This window comes from Camelus bactrianus, chromosome 3 (genome assembly GCF_048773025.1).
Source record: "Camelus bactrianus isolate YW-2024 breed Bactrian camel chromosome 3, ASM4877302v1, whole genome shotgun sequence".
Classification (NCBI taxonomy): Eukaryota; Metazoa; Chordata; class Mammalia; order Artiodactyla; family Camelidae; genus Camelus; species Camelus bactrianus.
Window position 1 is genome coordinate 95681660 of NC_133541.1, and position 17725 is coordinate 95699384.

General features: G+C 52.2%; 1 long non-coding RNA gene across 3 annotated transcripts in view; it reads left to right on the forward strand.

Moving 5' to 3' along the window:
* The window catches only part of LOC123613271 (uncharacterized), a 278819-nt gene that overhangs the window by 48924 nt on the left and 212170 nt on the right, over positions 1-17725 (forward strand). For 2 of the 3 annotated variants that reach the window (XR_006720628.2, XR_006720630.1), the window contains one exon: positions 10959-11256. The exons of the other annotated variant lie outside the window; for it this stretch is intronic. This is a non-coding gene — a long non-coding RNA (uncharacterized LOC123613271). The remainder of the gene's footprint in view (positions 1-10958; positions 11257-17725) is intronic. 3 annotated transcript variants of the gene reach the window in all.

Here is a 17725-nt window from a genome sequence, read left to right on the forward strand (position 1 = left end):
CTCATCTCCTCTCAGAGAGGAGCAAGGGCAGAGCTGACACGCCACAGGTCCAAGGCCCCCGAACTATCCTGCCCATGTAACTGCCTTCTTGGGGGTGGGCACGTGGGTTTTCTACCTGGGGTTCCATTTTAACCTTTGTTGGAGCAGAGATTTCTATGCTAAGATTTCCTTCAGAGGCCCGAGAACCCCTGGGCTAGTCAATCTGATCTCCCAGATGTCCTCATCAGATTCTTCTCTGCCCTGGGTGCTGCTTCTCCTGCCTTCTCCCTGACCTGCACCATGGCCCCTAGTGTTGAGGCCTGGTGACCCATGTCCATCTTGTGGATGGACATCAGTGGTGGGTTCCGAACCAAGGCCTGGACCCAGGAAGCCTGTAGATCTCAGGTGAGGCCAGTCTATCAGGTGAACCCCGCATGTGTCAGGGCCAGAGTGTGGGTCCTGGCCTGAAGGCTCTGCCCAAGGGTGGCCCTGGTTCCTGAACCACTGATTCTCCATCCGGACACTGGGCCCTCAGTGCCCACCTGTTAGCATGGAGGGCCTTCCTGCCTGAGATGTTGGAGAAAGCCACCCCCTCTCTTCTCCACCCTGGGGAGGGTAGGTGGTCAGGATGTGATTCACAAGACCCCCGCCCTCCATCCCAGAGCATGGAGGTCGCCCCTCTGGACGTGTGCAGTTTCTTCTCTGCGTTCCCCCTCCACCCGCATCACCTTGTCTCTCCCACAGTGGGCAAAGTGTAATCGTTCCATTGTTTCCCAAGGGTCGTTTGTGCTTAAGCATCTCCCCTCCCAGACTGTGTCTTGCTGCCACCCTTGTGATGTTTGCTAATGGAGCCTTGAGCTTCCCGGCTCTCCAGCTGGTTTACATGGTTACAGAGTGTGTTATGAATATCATAACTTACTTGGCTAGTCTTCCCTTCATGTATATTTCTGTTGTTATTTCTAATTTTTCTTTATTATAAACAATCTTCAGTGAACATCTTTGTAGGTGTGTCTCTTTGTAGAGCCAAAGGGCATGCATATTTATTACATCATGCCAAATTGCTCCCCTCAAAGGGCACTCATCCTGCATGACAGTGCCTTTCCCCACACTCCATCCAGCCAACCAGGGTTTTGTTGATGTTTTCATTCTTTGCCTGTATGGAAGTAGAAAAATTATATATTGCATCTGTTTGTGTTTATTTGATTCTTAGCCGCCATTTTGTATTTCTTATTTTACAAACGACTTGTTCATGTCCTTTGCTCATTTTTCTACTGAGGGCTCATTTTAAAGAACTGTCAGCAAGAGCTCTTTGAATGTTAGAAATGCAGCAACTGGTACTCACAGTCTTTTCATAAATGTTCATTGACGAATAACTCTTTGTTATATGCCTTGTAAAGATCTCATTTAACCTGGAAGTTTTTTTTTTTTTAACTAGAGGTCTTAGGTTTTTATGTGGTTAAAGTTTTCTCCTTTATGATTTTTAATTTTTCAAATAACACGCTTAGAAAGCATCCCTCTCCTTTGAAAGATTTAAAAGCTATTCACCCATGTTTTCCTTGAAAACTTGCAAGGTTTTATTATTTATATCTGAATCTCTGTTCCACTTAGAATTTGTTATTGTTTAGGGAGAAGGGTATGGATTTAACTATCCCATCCCTTGCCACCAATAAAAATTAACAATCAGCTGTCCTGATACCATTTATTGACTAGTCCATTTCAACTCCATCAAACAGAAATGCTACCTGTATCATGTACTAAATTCCTGTATGTGCTTGTGTCTCTTTATGCATTTTCTCCTGTTCCATTGGTCTGCTTGTATTCCTGGTTGTAAAAATGCTTTTGATAATGACGACTAATCTTTGAGTTTCTGCTGTGTTCAGGTACTTTACAGACTCGATCTCAAGTCTTTCCCAACACCTTGCAGGGTGTAGGTACGATGTCCCTAATGTAGCCAAGGCTTGCAGTGTACGAGCCACACAAGTTCAAAAAGGTAATTAGAGGATCAGCCAGGAATCAGAACCAGGAATGCTTGCCTGTAAGCCTGGCCCTTCCCGCCACCCTGTCCTGCCCTGTATGACCCCACTCCCTCCCCTTCGGGGCATGTGGGAGGGGCGGCTTAGAGAATACCAGGGGGGAGGTAACTGCCCTCACTGCGCAACGCTGAAAACGGAGGCTTGGGGATTGGAGGCTCACCCCAAACCCAGGCCCGGTCAGAGGATGCTGAGTCTGGGACTCCCAGATCACTGACCTTGTATCCCCAAACCAGTGTCACAACAGAGCTGACTGCTGGCGTGGTCATGGGATTATCTGTGCCCGGTCTCCGAGCTGTTACACAAGATTCCACTGCAGACACAGCTGGTGGGCGGTCTTCCTTGTAGAAGTGAGTCAGCTGGTGCCCAGGTGAACTCTTGCCCCATTGCTGAACAGATGGGCATTAACATGATTCCTTTGAGTCTCAGAGTTGTAGACTAGAGGGGTCCTAAGAAGTCACACAGTCCACCCCTACCATGTTTAGATCAAGAAGCTGATGCCCAGAGAAGGGACAGGACTTGCCTTAGATCCCCATGGTCTGGGGATCTCAGGCACATTCTGAAATCCACACCCTGTGATGAGGCCTGTTGAGTAAGAACTGGAACAGCTCTTGGCTCTCAGGGATGGCGGCAGGAAGGTGTCAAGTCAAAACTCCAACCTCATCTCCTGGGACTCTGGGATGGCCCTGGGGTCATGCCTTGCTAAATGGCTGTCGAAGTGTTGGAGGGTGGTATGTGGGGGCCCCTGATCCAGGCCCTCCCTGATCCTATGGTCTCCACAGCTGATACCATGGGAGTTATACAAGAACATGATAAGCATCGCTGCTGAGTTTGGCACCGCCTGGTAGTGCTTTCAGTGTCCTAAGTATTGCCACCTGGCTGCTTCCCATGGGAGAAAGAGCCCGGCTTCAGATTTGCATAGTCACCTTGGCCAGGGATGCAGCGTGTGCATGTGTGTGTGTGCATGGACACACACACACATATACACGTGTACATAGAGTTGTTAGTCTTTGTGATGGTTGTGTCCCCACAGTGCTGTCTGACTCAGATCACAGAGTCCCTTGTCCAGGGTCTGGGGGTACAATTTTCCATCAAGTCCTGGGCAATCTTCTCTTTAGTGCTTTGACCTTGGCCCCTCCTGCCCAGCTGTACTGGTGTCTCCCTTTCCTCCATATATTAAAATTCTGGTGGCGCTTGAAGGCTCAGCTCAGATCTTTCTCTGGCTCTTCTGCAAAGTCTTCTCTCCTCAGCCTCATCCAAATCTCTGGCACTCTCCTCCCCTGCAAGCTGATAGCGTTCTTCAGCGTCATTCCCCTGGTACTGGAGCACAGACTGCCCTGGGACATCCCTTCTCTCCAACTTCTCCTTACAGTTTGCATTGTTGTTAAGTTTTCATGAGATAAAATCTTGTGGATCCAATGAGGCAGTCATCTTGTATTTCACACTGTTTTGTATTCTCATCAGTGTCTGGTGCATAGTAGGCCCTCAGGAAATGTTGGTTGCCTGGTGGATTGGGTATTAGTCAATGTGTAAACACAAGATGATGTGTAAACACTGAGATGCTTTCAGGCCTCAGTGGGCATCAGGTGCTTGCCTGCACATGCTGGGGGCCATTCGAAGGCGTGAAATGGGCTCATTCAGCCCTGCGGGAGGTTATAATCCAGCAGAGAGCTGTGGTGACGACAGACCCGAGAGAAATGCTGAAGACTAGGGATTAGGGAGATAATATGGATCTGGTGTTAAAAGTCTGGCAGTGCTTTATTCTCCTGTGAAGTGGGAAAGGGGCATTTGGGTAGCAGGTGAGAGGGGAGGGCGTGGGAGCTGCACTTCAAACGAAGCATCGCCAGGAGAACTTAACCACTGTCCACATGGTAGGTTCCTAGTGGAGTGTGTTGCATTTGGAATGGGGTGGTGCGATGTCGCTCATTCTCAAACACTCTCTTTGGGCCCCAAATTTTCCTCCTGTCCAGTCCTAGGAGCTCTCAGAAGACTCCTGGGAGCAGGGCATATTTCGCCCTTAGCTTCTAAAGGGATGCTAACTGCTACTTGACAGCATGGTTTTGAGAGGGAAGTGCTTGCCGTTCATTTGCTCGTCTGTGTGTTCGTTTTGTGCTGGTCCTGATGAAGTGATGCTCGCCTGCAAAGACGTCCAAGTGGGGCTCCCCTGCTTACAGCGCTGAAGCAGCTGGCGACTGTCTCCTGTGTGGGGGAGAAGTTTGAGGTCACACTCTCTGTCATCCAGGATAACACCCAGGCTTCTCAGGCTGGTGTGCGGTGGCCTCCTTCCCTGGGCTCTGCAGACTGCTCTGGCTTTCTGCTCTCTTCTCTAGAAGTTTCTCCAGCTCTGCTGCCCTCTCACAATTCCCAAACATGCCAGCTGCCTCACCCCACCATACTTTTGATCATGGTGATTCCTCTGCTTGGACCTTCCCGGCCTCCTCCACTGTCTGCATGAATGAGCGCCAGCCATCCTGATTAGATTGGAGTCAGCTGGGTGGGGGTTCAAATGCTGCCTTCACCTTCCTGGCTCTGCCTGTTACTTCCCTGGGCTTGTTTACTATACAATTCATAGTGCTGACCTATGACCTTCATAGCGCAGGGCCGTTGGGAGGACTGGATGGAGGGAGGACGTACCTGACCTTTCTTCTATCCCTGCTTCCACCCCCATTCTCAGTGCCAGGCCTGGAGATGCCTCGTGGCCTGGTTGTTTATCTTGGGGAGGCCCTTTTATTCAGTAGTTACTGGACCTCACTGTGCGCCAAGTGCTAGGCACTGGGAGTACTTTTTGTTCAGGTATCTGCTACCAAGGAGTTGTGAGAGCCCATACTGGGATCCTAGAGGATTATGCTGTTTGAGCTAAGCTCTGCAGGCGAAGTGAGAGGTAATTTGGAGAAGATAGGAGGGAAGAGGGTCCTGGGCAGAGGTGAGTGGGACCCAGTTCGTCACGAGCTGTGTTAAGGTCTTTATCCTGAGAGTAGTAGGGAGGATTCTGGGCCAAACTGGGACACAGTCACATTTATACTCCCCGAAGCAGGCAATGGATTGAGAAGGACCAGAGAGGAAGCTGGGAGACCGATGAGGGTGGGCAGTTGTACTGGGGAGAGACTTGGCTAGTTGATGGGGGAGGTGCGGCTGTGGAGAGATTCTGGAGGTCAGGTTAGGAGGGGTGGTGATGAGTGGGACATGAGCAGTGAGGGAAGGGGAGGAAAACAATGACCCCTGAGTTTCTGTTCCGGCTCTTGTGACAGGAGGCATGTGTGTGCGGAGAGCAGGTGGGGGCCAAGGGAAGATCAGATGTACTGCACCCAGCAGCAGGGATGGGTCCTCAGACTCCAGGTCTTTGCCACCACCCCTTAGTGCCCAGAGCATTTCGGAAGACTTGTTCCTGGTCGAGACTGGAAAGTTAGCCCCCAGCCCCCCATCAGTCAGCAGAATTGACCATGGATACATTCCCTTGGACTCCAGGGCTCTCTGTGTTGGGGAGGTGGCCCTGGCCTTCTCCTGGGGGAGGCCCAGCTTCTCCTGGGATGTCCATGCTAGGGCTGGGGTGCCCGGCCTCCTCGCTCTCAGGCAGAGCCAGCTGGGGCGGGTCTCCCACCGCCTCCCTGAGGCAGGCATGGGTTTGGCCACGCTCCCGGCTGTGTTGTATCCAGTGGGAAACGTTTAGAATATGTGAATGTAAGTGGCTGCTGGAGAGAAATCTACAATTTCTCCCATTATTGGGAAAGAGCTAGGCTACCAGAGGCTACCAGATGTTCTGTGTCATATAATGTATGTTTTATGGCAAATGAAAATATATATAAAATCTGTACCCAGAGAGCTCCCTGCTTGCTCTAAGGGGGCTGGATCCTTCTTTTTATTCTTACCCTTTTCAAATTTTAGGCAAGAATTCCCTTCCGGGTAATGAACTTATCTGCCAAGTTGGGGCCCAGAGGGAACCCTTATGGGGGACTCGTAAACCATGTCTTTTGAGGAAATCTTGGGGCTGAGGCCACATTCAGCCCCACATGTTTACACAATACTCTCTCTCAGCTCTGAGGGGCCATTAGAGTTAATTGGGTGAATAATCTGTGTTTAAAAAGTCCCCAAATACGTATTTACATAATCCACGCTTTGCCCAAGCCTGTTCAAGCCTCTTTGTGGGATCTGGAGTGGATTCTGGGCTGAGAGTCTTCCTCCTGTGCTTCCAGAGCAGCTTCTCCTACTGGTGACCGTCCTTTGGTGGGGACGGGGATAGGCAGGGTTCCCTTCTGCCTGATGTCATGGCGGAGCATGTGATTTTCCTTAGCCTTTGCCACACCTGTTTTGTGGATTGCTGGTCCTGAGAGATACTATAAGGAAAAAAGTTTCCATGATCTAAAAAGTTTGGGAAGCACTGCTTCTTATCTCCTCTCTTGGAGATTCCTCATGCTCATTGTTCTACCAAGACTCTGAGAAGTCCTACAGTAAAGAAATGGATTTAGCTTTTTCTAATCCAGCTTCTTCAGGTGTATCTGATCGAAGGATCTCTAGCCATTAACCCCGATAAATGACCCACAGAACCAGCCTCTGTAGAATTACATTGGGAGACAGCAATTCCACTCTTTTTTTTTGCAGGGGGCACTAGGGGTCTTGGCCACCCACCCAAACATTGTGTTTGCTGCCTTTGGTCCAGGCCCCTGTGCACAGTCATGATGATTGTGCACACACAACCCTCAAGAATGCTTTTCACATGACCACAGCCTTGCCAGTTTCTGGAGCCGGAGAGTCCAGGCATAAAGAGGCAGGCAGCGGTGTTGCATGGAGACACAGCATCCCGGGTCACGGAGGCCTTACAGCCTGCCCAGTCCTGTGCCCCATTAGTTACTGGAATTCCTTCTGCAGCATGGTCTCTGTGGGTCACTTCAGCCACAGGGATGTACTGGGCTCGGAACTTTGGGCACCAGGAAGGATGCATTCAAACGTGCTCTGAGACCAGAGCCTGCTTGGAACAAAAGCTGAGTGCTCACAGTTGTGCTCAGGGCTACTTTAGGTAGTCCTGCTCACCCGTCTTCACGTGATTCTCAATCTTGGCTGCACACTAGAATCACCTGGAGAGATTAAAGAAGAATCCCGATGCTCAGCCGGCACCCAGGATTTGTTAAATCAGAATCTGAGTGGATAAGAAACCCAGCCTGAATAGATGTTAAAACTCCCCAGGTGGTTCCAATGTGCAGCCACAGCGGAGGTGGAGAGCAGCCACGCTGGAGCCTCAGGAGGAGAGCTGGTGGTGTAGGGAGCGGCGCAGGAGTTCATGGTTCTACTCTCGTCCCAACCGCAACGCCATCTGTTTGCGCTTGAGAACCAGACAAACTCCCAGTCCTGCTCAGGCAGCCCTCAGCAGCGTGGCAAGCCCCGGGGTGAGGACAAGGAAGCATCCCGCTGCATCTACATGAGAGACGCCTTCTTTGGGTGGGTGACGAGGAGGATGAGTGCCAACATTACTGAGCGTCTACTGGGGGCCAGGTACTGTGCCATGTGTTGCCTCAGTTAACCCTCACCTTCCCCATGAGCTATGCTTTCCACTTATAGATGTGAAAACAAAGGCACAGAGTGGTTATGGAATGCGCCCAAAGTCACACAGGTGTTCTGAAGTGATGGAGCAGTGATTTGAATCATCTGAGGTGAGGAGTTGTTGATAAAAGCCTTCTTGCAGTCTTCTTGCGCAGGAGCAGTATGGGGGAGCGTATGGCTGGGGTTAGGGGAGGAGGCTGTGTGTGTGTGAATTCACGGAATTTAAGGTTGAAGTGTTTTCCTTTGGGCTGAGGGGAAGGGGATGGGACAGCAGAGGAACAGAATCAGCAGGGTGCTGGAGCCTGCTCACACAAGCCACTCGACCAGTTGTGCCTATTTCTTCCCAACTGAGTTTTGTGACCTCCCGCTGGAAGCTTGAAATCGGCCAGTGTGAGTACTTACAGCATAGAAATTGGCAAACACTACAAATCAGGTTGTTATTTACTTATTTTCCATGAGAGCTAACTGTTCTACACTTGCCAGCACCTCTCCAGGCACAACCCAACATCCTAAACCCAGTGCCTTTGGATTCAGGACAGTGGAGAAGCTAGAGGCTTGGAGTGAGGAAAGGGAGAGAGACGTGGGTGAGAAACTGATTGTGCAATGGAGTAAATAGTCCCATCAAGGGAAGTGTAACGGGAGGCAAATGAGCTTCTGTGACTTAGGGCAGTACAGTGGAAAAACACGATGAGTGCTGAGTAAATGTTAGTTTTTCTTAAAATTGGGATTACTGAAAAAAAAAATAGCACAGACTGGGATGGAGATGAGGGAAGGTCAGGGACTATTCTCGAAAGATCTGCAGACTGATGTGGAAGTTTTGCTATGCCACGCAGGCGATGAGCTCAGAGAACCAAGTTGCAGCTTGCAGTCCTGGGCCCAGAGTCTGCCTTTGGGAGGGGGCAGACAGGGGCTCCAGCAGTGAGATGGTTAAATCAGAATAACAAGGGGCGATTTATCTCACAGCCCCAACATTCCCTTGCTCACTGCTCCGTCTGGCCCTGCTAATGCTCCCCGGTTGCAAATCTACCTATTTGTCAAGTCCCTCTCCACAGCCTGGCTCGCTCTGGCTGCTTGCGCGGTTTATTAAAGAGGCGTTTGCTACCTGTCATCTCAAACGACCTCCTTTGTCCAAAACAGAATAATAGAGATATCTCCCTCCAGGGATGCGGGATGCAAATGCCCGAGGACAGGTTGCCAATTTGCTGCGTGTATTAGGGGAAGGAAGCTGTCAAGGGAAACGGCCGGGATCCAGGCTCTTCTAACAAGCTCATTTCTGGGTTGAGGGGAGACCTAGGCGGCTCGAGTTTAGATTATGTGGGCATGCGCCTCAGCTTTCCTACGGACAGCTGTCAGCAGCAATCGTTTCTCCCCGGGAAACAAAATTGGCTTTTCTTCCTGCCTCCCCTCCCCCAGCTCATCCTCGGGTAGCCAGGCCCTGCCAATAATTGTCAAGAAGCCTTCCAGCTGAGGTGCTGCGCGCGCAGAGTGAAGCTGCAAGCGGCCCGTGCCTGCTCTGGGGCACGTGGGCTCGGGTTTGCAGCCTGGGGAATGCAGCCATGTTGGCTGTGACCAAGGGGAGAGAGGTTGTTTTCTCCCCCGAAGGGAAATTAATCAAAGCAGAAACCTGTACTGGGGGCACCAGGGCTGAAATGCTCCCCTCACCCTCATCCTAGAGGGAGACTCCGATCTCCCTACTGGCCAGGGATCTCTCTGCACTTGGTGCCCACTGTTAGGGACCCCATAAGGGCCTTTGGTTTGACTCTTGCTTACCCTACAAAGGGGAACTGCCCTGGCTATGGGACCATTCCATGTGACACTCAGGGTCCAGGGACTTTCTGCCCCGGGAAGACTCCAGGTGGTGAGAAGGCTTGGGTACAGGAGATGGGAACCCACCAGAGGCTCCCTTCAGCTCCTCTGTGCACCCCTCCCTCCAATTTGAGATATGAGGAACCTGTGGCTCAGGGCTTTCCTGACAGCTGGCAAGTGCCGGGCTTTGGACTTGAACCTGGAACAGGACTGTTCCATTTCCTGCAGGGCTCTGCTTGGGGCAGTGCTTTGCAGAGGGTTCACACGGAGAACTGGCTTCCTCCTCCTCTGGGTCATTCTACAGTGTCACACCCCTGTGGACTCCGGCTGTCCAGCCACCCTCGAGAGGCCTGCCCTGACTCCTGACCAGGTGTGGGAGGCTCCTGGGTCCCTCTGAGTTCTCTTGATCAGCAAGATTCCTGTTCCCCACTGTCCTTGCCTCGACTCCACCCGCTACACTGCCTCAAGACTGTGGGACCCCAAGGAAGGGCCTAGAGTGCACAGAAGTGTCCTGTGAGGGTGGCAGAGGCTTGTCCTTGAGGTGGGCAGAGGTGACCCCAGTGCCTGGAGACACCTGCTGGTTCTGTGCTGTGGCCTTGAGGCCAGAGCTGGCCAAGGAGGGCAGAAGTCAAGGGACTTCCTTGACTGGGAGTGAGACCACACTTTAGGGTCTTGGAAATAAGCCTCAGGGTAGAATGTCAAGGCCATGTGGGCAGGGTGGGCATTTATCTGTGGCAGAGAGACCTCACTGAGCTGGGGTTATCACAGGGCTGGACCTGGCTCTTTGCATATTTGGTAGCTCCCCTTCCCTCTCACATGTTTTTGGTAGGTGCTCAATTCAATCTTGCTGCTAGCCTGCCCCACACCTTTCTGTTCCCTGGCTTCATCCTCACCCCTTTGGGGCCTCTCTCTGCCACCTACCAATGCTGATGGGGCACCGAATGTGTCTCAATACCATGCCTCATTGGCATGTCCAACCCTGCACGTGCTCAGACCCCGTTTCCTTCCCAGGTGTCCTAATTTCCTTCCTCACCTCTTATAGTCAGTGCCTCTCTGAGGCTGCTTGTTAATATCGTCATTTTACTGATGAGGAAACTGACCCTCAGACAGGCTAAGGTCAGAGCAGGATTTGACCCCAAAGTCTGTATTCCTACTCCTGGCAGGGCTGTATGTTTGCAGTGGCAGAGGTTTGGGCTTAGAGGTGAGGGCTCTATAAACTTGGGGGTCTTGCCAGTCTTGCGAGTTCCCATCACTTGGCTGTTCTGGGTGTTGACTTTTCTGTGCAGAGGGTCTAAGATGCCCTGTCTGGCCCATAGCTCAGGGCTGCCTGGGGGTGGAGTGGGAGGACAGACAGGAGGCTGAGGACCTGCAAAGCGCGGGTACCAGGGCTCAGATCTTTTGGGGCTAGGCTTGCTGCTCTTGGCCTCGGCCTGGAGAGGTGCTCTGCTGGGGCTGGGCTTGCCCGCTGACAGGGTCCCAGGCTGTGCCTGTGAGCTGGCCCATGGAGCCGCCAGCCCCTGGTATGCGGTGTCCTGCAGGGACTGTGACACCATTGCCGGCCAGCGGTCCACCAGGCAAACCTGACGTGGATCCCTCTGCATTGCATTGCAGGATAGCCATCCCCCTGCCAGCCCAGATACAGCCAGCCTTGGAGTCTAGCTGAGGCCACAGAGCCCACAAGCAATTGCCTGGAGTTCCTTCATGGTCTCTGCTTCCTAGAACACACCGTCGAAAAGGCAGCCTCCAGAGTCAGAGACAACAAGACCATAAAATAAAAGTGGAATATTTGTGAGATCCCACCCGCAAATTACATTGGTGTGCTTGAGGCTGTGCTCCAGCTTGAAGGGGGACCTTGGGCACCTCACTGATTCTCTGAGCCCCAGCTGTCTCATCCAGTGCCTGATAGAAGGTAAGCAATCAAGTTGTCTAATGATTCTGTCAAGTGGGGATAAGAGTTCCTGTCTCAGAGGGCTTGTAGCGGGTGGAATGAGACGAAGTGTGAAAAGCAACTGGTATGCAGTAGGTACTAACTTAGTGCTCGACGCTCTTCTTTCTCCAGGTCAGGTTGAGGGAGCCTGGAACCTGGCCACTCTCCTGGTGTCTCTTGCTTATTTTAGCTTCCTCTCTCTCATCTGTTTTCCTTCTGCTCTGAGACTCTGAGGACTTGCTCTGAACACAAGACACTATAATTTCTCTAGGGGAGATTCCCCTGGTGCAACCACTGGAAGTCTTGGAATAGATGTGTGAACGCCAGAGCTGGAAAGGCCCCTAGAGGCACCACGGAACTGTGGAATGGCACAGACGGAGCAGTCAGACGAACCTTAGTCTCGTGCCACCTCTACTGCCTGCCAGCTGTGTGGCCTTAGGCAGCCTACCTCCCCTCTCTGAGCAGCCGCCACAATTCTTATCTTTTAGGGCTCTTGAGAGGCCAGAATGAAGGGGCTTTGCCAAGCGAAGAGCTGTATTTATACTTATCTGTTAACATGTGTAGCTGGGTTAGGAAGAGCTGTGTCACTCCTGATCTTTTCCAGTCTTCCTGTTCTGCTGAGGGGGCACCTAGGGCTCAGAAAGGGATGGGGCTCACCTGTTGTCCCACAGCGAGGCGGACAGAGGTGGGACTTGGGCTGAGGGGCAGGCTCCGTGTGCTCTCTTGCCTCTTCTCTGGAAGCACCATGAAGTAGAAGGCAGAGGTGTATACACAGCTGTCAGTCAACATCCCCAAGTTGAATAGGTCTTTGTCTGAGGGAGCTGGTCTGTCAGAGAGGGGGCCTACATGGAGGTCCTCTCTGGAGCAGACACCCCCAGAGGTGAATGAACCCTTCCTCCCAGCTTGCTGCCTTCCTCGGGGCCCAGAAAGCCCAGGCCGGCAGACATCCTCTGTCAGGGCCTAGGGAGCCAGGCCTGGCTTAGGGAGAAGGCGTCGTGGCAGAGTTTGTGCATTAGAGGAAAATCAGCCCAAATAATTCCCAGATCCAGGCCCAAGCTGTGCAGGTGAAGAAGGCAGGTAGGAAATTACAGCCACTTGAGGCTTTCTCTCCCAGGGACTTGATTAAAGCTGAGGAGTGTTGCAGCCAAAATAGCTGGGAAAAGTGCCCTTTGATATGTTCATTTGGTTTTAATTTGGGGGGGGGTGCATGGGGCAGCCCCAGCTTGTTTTATTTCTGCTTCCTTTTAGCGGCTTTCACTTGGCTCCTCTCTGCCACTTCCACCCCTTCCCCTGCTGGAGTTTGTGAATTTCAAGGTCAGCTGAAAGTCAAACTTTACCATGATGGTGATGAAATGCAAGCAGATGTGGCTGGTTTGGCTGATGGCGGCCACACCCTGAGAGAGTGCTCAGTCCTGTGGGTGATGCCTGGCAAAGTTAACAAAGTCTGATAACTTACAACCCCAGGTTTCCATCTTGGAGATCCAGATTTCAAAGCGAGTGGCAGTCAGGTGTGTGTTTACCTAGGGGGGCTGAGAGAAGTGATGCTGGCTGGGGAAGGTGCAGCTGCCTCATCTCTGATGCCAGTGGCTGAGGGCCTGCGCGTGGGTTTGTCTTTGCCGCGCAGTGCTGGTTTTGCCGGGGACCTTGCCGGCTGGCCGGCCCTCTTTGCTGGCGGAAGGGATTGGTGGATTTTCCGATGTGGGTCACATCACACACGCCTATCGAGTTGCCCTCACCCCCTTCAAAGCGGGTTAAGCCATTGGCAAATCCTTGCCATGTGACCACCACTGTGTTGGCAGTGACCTCAGGGAGAAGGTCAGTTTTTGGCTTGGCTTCCTGGCATCACCCACACCCCTCTGACTCAAAGTGGCTCGGCCAGCTGCCTCCTGTTCCAGCACTCGGGCGGACATGATCGGGTGGTACAGGGAAGAGTGGCTTTCTGATGTCCCGGTGGCTCTGGCACCACCCCAGACACTGCCCCTCAGGTTCCATGGGAGGTCTTGCACTGCTTCCCAAGATGGGGTCTGTTGATGGACTATGGCAGCCTTGTCTGTGGCATGCTGGTGACTCCACCCTCCCAGTAACATGCCAGGGCTGGCTTACCAGGAAAGCAAGGAGACCCAGCAGACTTGGGTTTCTTTCTCTATGCTTATCAGATCTTCCCAGCCCAGCTCCCTGCACCCACTGCCTCCTAGAGCCCAGCCATGGGACAGAGCAGATGGATGCACAGCCTGTGAGGCAGAAGGGCGGAAGGATGGGTGTTTGGAAATCAGCCCTGGGTTGGAAACCCAGCTCCATCAGTGGTCAGCTGTGGGTCCTCAGCTCACTTCCTTAGTCCTCCAAGTCCGTTTCTTTATTTGTAACAGTGGATAAAGGTGCCCTTTTCAGAGTTGCTGTGAGAATGAAATGGTGCATGTAAAGTGCCTGGCACAGTGCCTGGTGCTCAATAATGTCTGCTATTATAGCTATTGTCCAAATCCAGCAAGAGCCGTTCAAGAGACCATCGGAGGGAGGGACCTGCCTGGGCTCCCCTGTGGGCTGCCGGGTTTTCGTAGCTGCAGAGCCCAATTACCCAGCCTGCCCCTCAGCCAAGCAGCACAGCCTCTTCCCCAAGGTCCTCGCCCAAGCTCAACGAGGAACAGAGGCAGACGTGGAAGAGGAGTTAGCCTGAAATCATCCTCTCCACCCTGCCTTTATGAGTGGCAGCACAGTGCAGAGAAGTGATGGGTAAAGAAATGTCCCTTAAATCTAGGGAGTTGTCTAAAATGGGGCTGGTTTTCATGGCACAGTCATTTTTGGATAAGAGAGCCTGAAATGAGTGAATTCTGAACACAGAACAAAGCAGACGAGCCTGCCACAACAGCACATGTGAGTCAACCTGCAGCGCCTCGCAAACAGCCTGCCTTGTTAAAATCAGTCCCTTGGTGCGGGGGGATTAGCGCTCTGCAAACTTCCCATCCCAGGCCTGTCTGCATTTTTACTTTCCCTGCTGCACGTCTCTTGCTGATCTTCCTCCCTTCATACCTGGGGGATTTCCTACACATAATGGAGGCCACTCCCATTGTGAAAACGATGGAGACTTTTTGCTTTGCTTTGGGCAGAAAAACAGTAACTTGTGCTGGGAAGACAGAGAGGCAGAGACATTCTCTGGAACAGCTTCCCCCTGCCTGGTCCCCCGTCCTGAGTGTTGCGGGAAGGAGCAGGGAGAGCCGAGCGAGGGACCCTCTCTAGTAACTGGTCCCATGGGGCATTCCTTTCCTTCTCTTCCTCCAGGAAGTCCTGTTTGGTTTATTTACTCTGCATAGTCGGGGCCTCCACTCTGGGGTTCTTAGCAGACACAGCTGTTCACCCGCAGCACCCTAGAGGTTGTGTTACGTGCAGACCTGCTGACTGCCCACCATCCAGGTCACTACCTGCCAGTGTGGCTTGTGGGCTATGAGAAACGTGCCCAGGATGGAGCAGTGAGGCCACACCCAAGAGAAGGTTCCATTCCTTCTTGCCCCATGGCTTCCCTGCCACCCTGGGTCACCTGGAGCAAGACCGGCTGGCTGGCCTGGGTTCTGGAGCAAAGCCCTTTCACTCGCCCAGTTTGCTGAGCCTCCCCCTCGCTTTGGCCGCTCATTATCTTCCACTGACGGACAAGTGGGAGAGGCTGTGCTGAGGCGAGGGCCAATTACCGGGGCCTCACTGCCACGCACAGCCTTGGATGCGTTTTCTCCACTGGTGAAGCTCTCTTTGGGGAGAGGCAATTTGTGGGGAGCTCAGGGCAGCATAATTTATGGGCCCCCTCTAGCCCGGGTGGGAGTGAGGTGGCTGTGGCTTAATTTAATTAGGTGTAAGCCCGACACATCACTAGAGTGGGCCTGGAATCCCGGTCACTGAGGGTCCTTTCTCTCCTGAGTGGAGCATTGCCGAAGAGGAAAAGATCCAAAGTTTGTCCGTTGACTCCCTTGGTTAAAGATGTCTTCCAGTTTGAAATATAAACCCACTTATTTTTCTGAACAAGAATCCAGCCCACCAACTACAGTGTTCTGCTCATGCATTTAATAGGAGTAATTGAATGGAGCTCAAATTTTCATAACCTAACGCTCTCTGGGGCAGATCCACTGGTGTCACGTTTTTCCTACAGGGAAGCGAGTGTGTGAGGCAGGGTGGGGAGAAGCCACCAGCCTCACATGCAGCCAGTCCAGCCTAGCCCAGCTCTGCAGAGCCTGGATGCTCGAGTTTCAGGGGGTGTCAGCCACGGGGCAGGGGGCCTTGCAGGCCTTTGAGAAGAAGGGTGCCAGGCTAGTAGGCACTCCCTGGTGATACATAGCTCTCAGCTGGGCATGGCTTGCTGGGTAATTTTAAAGGATGATCAGAGTAAGAAAGCCACAGCTGGAAGGGACCTTCGAGTGCTGACACTGTTGGTGGCAGCAGCAATCCGAGTGATGATGCGTGTAATTAAATGATGATGGCTCTGGGTAGATAAGGACAGCCCCCTGTTTTACAGTTAAGAAAAGTGAAGTACTGAGAGGTTATAAGCTATGCTGCTGGTGATGGAGCCTAGACCTAGCTTTTCAGAGCTCCTGGAGCACAGAGGGGAAGGTTCCAGTGATGCAGTTCACTGACGCAGATCCCTGGAGCAGATAGGATGCACAGATTCTGGAGGGTCTGTGAGGAGATCTCCATCACCAGCTACCTGCTCTTGGGTAAGCCTCTCTCAGCCTCATTTTCCACATCTGTAAAATGAGGTGCCTAAGACCTGCCCTGACTCCCTGATAGAATTGGTTTATGACATCTGGAAGAATTCATCCAGGAAAGGAGGCTCAGCTAAGTGCTGCCAGGTTGTGTGAATCCTCACCCCCAGAGTGCCCTCACCTGCAGAGGGAGAAGCCTCCTGACTCAACCCAGGCATTAAATTGAGCTCAGAATGAGCAGAATTGCCAGAACCAGGGGTGGGCTGCTGACTGTGGGTGGCCTGGATTTGAGCCCTGTGGCTTTTGCCAGAGATGGCCCTTGTGCAGATCATGTGATCCATAGCAGAGTGTACTGTGTTTCCAAGCTGCCCCCTCAGTGGCTCTTGTCAGCCCACAGAGGCAGGCCTTCAGGTGAAACACCTGTGGAGGGACAGGGGCCTGTGAACAGAGGACCAGTGTGGCCCCCTTAGGAATGGGAGAGGGGACTGATTCCCGAGGGCAGTGTGTAAGCCCTCTCTCCCTTTCTTCCTTTCTCTTTCTCTCTTTCTAGAGCCCCGTGTAAGGTCATCAGGAAACCCCGAGCGGGATGTGGTGATGGAGCTGGGGCCTCACTGGTGCTAGTGGCGACAGGTGCTGGGCACGCTGTGAACGCCAGCCTCCTCCCAGGGCCAGGTTCAGAGGCTCAGGGGGCTTGCCTAGTGCCACCAGAGAAGCTGTGCCGGTCCACTGTCAGCAGATGAAACAGTTACAAAGGCAGTGAAAGGGCTCTAGGAGGCCATTGTGATCCCTTTCCCCCAAGAGCCTTGCTTGTTAGCCTTTTGTTAACTTAACAAAGCAAAGGGTGCCTTTGCTCTTCAATCACAAATTGTGATGTTGACTACTTCAAAAAAGCAGACTGAATATGATTCCAATATTTATCTTAGCACAAAACTAACATTTCAGGGCCTGTGCCCATAATTCAAATGTTGATGGGGAACACATTGTGTGAATGTGGTGCAAATATATACAAGGGGGAAGTTGCTTATATTTAATAGGGAAACATGAAGTAAACATTTTTGAATAAAATGGCAAAGACTTGGGTTCTAGTTGCAATTTCTCAGTTGAACATACTTAACTGGCATGTCTTAGGAGCTATCATGTGGTCTGTGGGCTAAGCAGGCTTAAGGTCAAGTTCTTGTTACCAGGGAAGCCTTTTAGAACCCAAGACCATGATTCCATGTTCTTGGCATTGCCGGACCTCGCTGACCTAGAAGCTTGTCTGTGGCTCTGGGAAGTTCGATGCAGCTCCTTTTTCTCTCTCTCCATCTTTGCTTCCGCTCAAATTCTCATGAGTGGCAAGAGGCCTTATAAAGGCACATGTGAAGGGGAGGAAGGCTCTTCGTTAAGAGGAGTTGCCTTCTGGCTGCTTTACAAGACTCTCCCTCAACCCAGGGGCTCACCCTCCCTGTGGCATTCCCGGTGTGGAAGAGAGAGGTACAGGCCCTGTGTTTACGCTCTAGGAATTCTTAGGCAATGGAAACCCCAGCTGCTGCTGGCATCTGACGTGATGCAAGAAGGGCTTGCAGGCCTTAAGCAAACACTCAGGTGCCTGTCTGTACAAATGTGGAGCCTTGACACTGGCGGGCTCCGTTTCTGTTACCACTGCAGGGTGTGGACATGTGGGCACTCGCAGTTCCTTCTGGAATCCTCCAGCCTGGGTGTCTGATTGGGGAAGCAGTTCTTGGGGTGGCATCTGCACCACCCCAGCCCCATGCCCCTGGGATGATTCGTCA